The sequence below is a fragment of the Bubalus kerabau genome, chromosome 13 (genome assembly GCF_029407905.1).
Source record: "Bubalus kerabau isolate K-KA32 ecotype Philippines breed swamp buffalo chromosome 13, PCC_UOA_SB_1v2, whole genome shotgun sequence".
NCBI classification, from domain to species: domain Eukaryota; kingdom Metazoa; phylum Chordata; class Mammalia; order Artiodactyla; family Bovidae; genus Bubalus; species Bubalus kerabau.
The window spans coordinates 43,397,908-43,401,705 of record NC_073636.1 but is presented as its reverse complement, the minus strand read 5'-3'; the positions used below and the strand labels follow the sequence as shown (position 1 = coordinate 43,401,705).

Genomic DNA, 3,798 nt, shown 5'->3' with positions numbered 1-3,798 from the left:
GTTCTAACGGGTTTATATTCACCTTCTTGGAAGGAAATTTGAATGTAAGGGAGAAAGAGTCTGCAGGGGAATAAAGAAGACGCTTGCTTTCCTGCTCTGTTTCTTTTTCCCTGGTTCGGACAGAAATGATCCTTGTTAGCCCCAAGAGGCAGCAATCTCTCTCATCATTTGGAAATGTGATGAAATCTTGCACTGGTGGGCAGAGCAAAGAGAGGGGTCTCAGCAAAGTGAATCTTGAATTTTTATTTCAAATAAAATGGATGAGTTGGCATCAAAGGGTCGTTAGAAATCCACGTAGAGCTCTAAGATCTGAGCGGATTGTGGGGTGGAAGGAACAGTGGTCTGTGTCCGTGGTCTCCCTGCATTCACGATGGAGTTGCTGGGAAGTATAGAGTGAAGACGCCAGCACTGGAGAGGCCACCATGATGCCAGTGCAGTAAGAGACGCACCTCCTGCATTAAACTCTGGCTCCCAGAGGTGGCATCAGATGACCCAGAGGCCAAGGGGCTTGTCAGAGATGACATCAGTGTTTCAAGGGGTGGACGCTACCCCGGGACTCATCAGGAAGGGCTGCCAGCCCTGGTACGGTCACAGAGCAGCTGGGCCATCTCCATGAGTCCTTTCCTGACACCCTCCCCACATGCATGGGTCTTCATATGTAGAGGGGTGTGCATGGGCTCTGGGCCTCGTCAGACTGGCATTTCTGGCCTTCTGGTGGTTGTTGCTGCCCCCACCAACTGGCCAAGTCACTTGTCCTCCCCATGGGGAAGCTGAACTGGGCACCGGATCCCCCTGTGAGCACACTGCCTGCACAGTAACTCACAGCCGCCCTACAAGCAGCTGCCCTTCATCACTTCCCCGTCTACAAAGGAGGAAGCCGAGACACTGAGAGCTTAAGAAAGCAGCGGAAGGGGCAGAGCTGGGGGTAGAGACATGTCTGTACCCCAACCTCGCACCCATCACCCCTGGGGCCTCCACGTGACCTGATGAGAACCATGCCTCCCCCAGCACTTGTGAGGATTAGATACCATCTTCTTAACATGCCTGGCATGCAGTAGGTGCTTAATAAATGGCAGCTACCATTGCTATTATCCTTCCAGCCCCAGCACTGCATGTCCCTCCCTTGAAATGGTCCAAGGGAAGAGTCGGAGTCTGGAATGGGAAGTGGTCCAGGCAGGGCAACCACAGAGATCCCTTCATGCAGGAAGGGGAGCCAGGGCTCTGACCATGGGATCTCGTGGGCTCAGCCTCCTCCCGCCTCAACAGTCAGGGGTGGCTGAGCACCTCCAGGCACAGACTTGGGAACAAGCCTGTAAAAGAGGACGGCACATCCAGATGCCACGGATGCAGCGCCCGCAGTGCCATGGGCAGAGTCCAGTGCCCATCACCTCAGAGGCTCATTTGGGCACCAAGGCCCCCCCTGCCAAAAGCAGCACTGACGTCCCCCCCAGGGGCATTATGCCTTCCATGGCATGTGCCCTCAGCGCTGCAGGAGGGAGAGAAGAGGGGTGAGTGAGGGCATGGGTCCCAAGTCTCCCTGCCCAGTGTCCATGGGTCTGTAGGCACCAGCGTGGAGCTGGCTGGGGAGCTGGCATTCAGTGCCCCCCATCCCATGGGGTGCCCTGAAGTACAGGGGTTGTGTGCCTACCCACACCTCAGCTGGAAGGGCTGGGGTATCTTTCTGTGCCTGCATTTAACAGGTTTTAGAGCCCTTCGTGGAGACCCATGGGGCAGGGCAGGGACACGGCTGGTGTTGGAAAGACCTCCTGGTCCTCCCATGGGTGTGCCGGTGATGCCCAGAGGCTGGGCGGCAGGGGAGGGGTCCAGACGGGCTGGAACCACTGCCCCCTCCCCAGAGACAGCAGAGCCCTTCTGTTTTCAGCTCACCTCTCATGACCTTAAGCCTCAGGGAACCAGCACACGTGGGTTGGTGATGCATGGGCCTCCCTTCTGCCAGCAGGTGCGAATCCAGCATCAAGGTCAATAGGGATTGTGCCTCCCTGGGTTTTGCTTTCTTGACACAATGTTTAAAAATGTTTTCCATGGTCCTGTCTCATTCCAGGAGGGTCATCAGCCAGCTTGGCCGCCTGCTGGCCACTCTCCCCACCTGCCGGGGTTGGAACAGGGATGCCGGCCAGAGGGGCACACAGAGGGCAATGCTGTCTGAGGCCGGGGGTCCCCTGCCCTGGCTGGTGCGTCCACACTGCAGTGGCCACAAGTCCCTCACAATGGCTTACAGGTGGGGACCCCTCAAGGCGCCCACCTGCATGCCGGGCACCAACCACTCCCATTCTGGTTCTCGCCTAGGACTCAGGCTCTTGGACTGCACCCGTGTCTGTCTTCAGCCTCCCCGACCCCATCTTCTTTTCCCTCCTCCCTCCCCACAGCTCCAGGACCTGTCCTGTCCCCAGATGCCCAGCTATTCATTTCACTAGTAAAATGCAGTCACCGCATTTGTCAGGCATGGGACCCTGGCCTCTTTGAGTAGGATGGGGTGGGGGGTGGTCCAGAGCATCAGAAAGGAGGCCCCAAGCCCTCCTGGATGGGAGGGAGGTCCCGGAGATGTGAGCAAGGAGCCCAGGCCTGTGGACCAGCCTGTGCTGCCAGAAGAGACGTGGAGCAGCCCCTCCACACCCTCGTTTCCTTTTCCTTTGGATCACTGAATAGCTGCACTTAAACCACCTCCCTTCATCCCAAAAAGGTGCTTTCTGCTGCAGCTCAGAACATTCCATCCATCCTTGGAGAAGGAATTTATAAATATTACCTCGGCTTCCATGGGCTTTCAGCAGGCTGGTCATAAATCAGCGCCGGGCTCCTGGACCTCCCAGGCTATATAAAGCTTTTCCTCTGCCTCCTGTTTCCAATTTTAAATCAAACGCAGCCCAGCCCCGCCGGCTCCTGTGGATCCTTGCAGATTCCAGGGGCCCTTCAAAGGCGCCCCAAACTGGCTGGCTAAAAATGACTCCATTGTTCCACTAGAGAAATTTAAAATTAAAACTCACATGTAGGGTGGAGACTGCCCACAATGAATATGAATGGGGAATATGAGGTGTGTTTCTCCACCAGAAAACAAAGCAAAAAAAAAAAAACTATCTCTGAGAAAGGTCTGGGCCCAACTCACCTGCTAACCTCCCCACCATCTTCTTTGTTTCTATAGTGACTGGGGTCTCAGACAGGTGCCTGGACCCACCCAGAGAGGGGAAGCAAGTTGTCAGAGGCCTCCCCTGGCCTTCTGACCAGGTGCCAGGAGCTAGGGGGCTGGGGCACCTCCTTCTAAGTACAGGGGACAGAAATGTCAGGGGCTGGTCCTAGGAGATGTACTTGAATTAATTCGGAAAGGCCGGGAGGGTGTCCATGCCCAAAGGAGACAGCACCCATGGGGACAATCAATCAGTGAAGGAGTTTCATATGGTTCCCTCAACACCTTCTCAAGGCTTCCAATCTTTCTAGCAGCCTCGGAGTTTCCAGGGAGGGGAAGGAGCCAGGCACTCGGTTCAGAAGGAAGGGGGCATCCAGAAGCTACGTGTTAGACTTGAAGAATCCTAGGTCTGCACACCACCTAGGGACTCATCTGAGCCAGTTTCCCATCCAGAATGAAAGGCCCAGACCTGACAGCGTCTGGAGAGAGGGCTGGTTTGCATCTCCTTGAACGTGTCCATGAGAGAGTTCCAGACCAGTTGGCCAACAGCTGGATAATTCTTTTCCTTAGAAAGCGTTTCCTTACATGGGTCTGAAATGTGCATTTCTTCCTTCTGCCTACATCCTGGGTGAAGAGAGCACAGCATCCCACTCCATTAT

At 55.3% G+C, this 3,798-nt stretch overlaps 1 long non-coding RNA gene across 1 annotated transcript; it reads right to left on the bottom strand.

Annotated features, from left to right (window-relative positions):
- Positions 1-237: 237 nt before the first annotated feature.
- LOC129624943 (uncharacterized) lies at positions 238-2,828 on the bottom strand. The gene is made up of 3 exons (XR_008701203.1): positions 2,765-2,828; positions 1,888-2,107; positions 238-379 (listed from the first exon to the last, which is right to left on the bottom strand). It is a non-coding gene; the product is annotated as an uncharacterized LOC129624943 (long non-coding RNA).
- Positions 2,829-3,798: the final 970 nt, after the last annotated feature.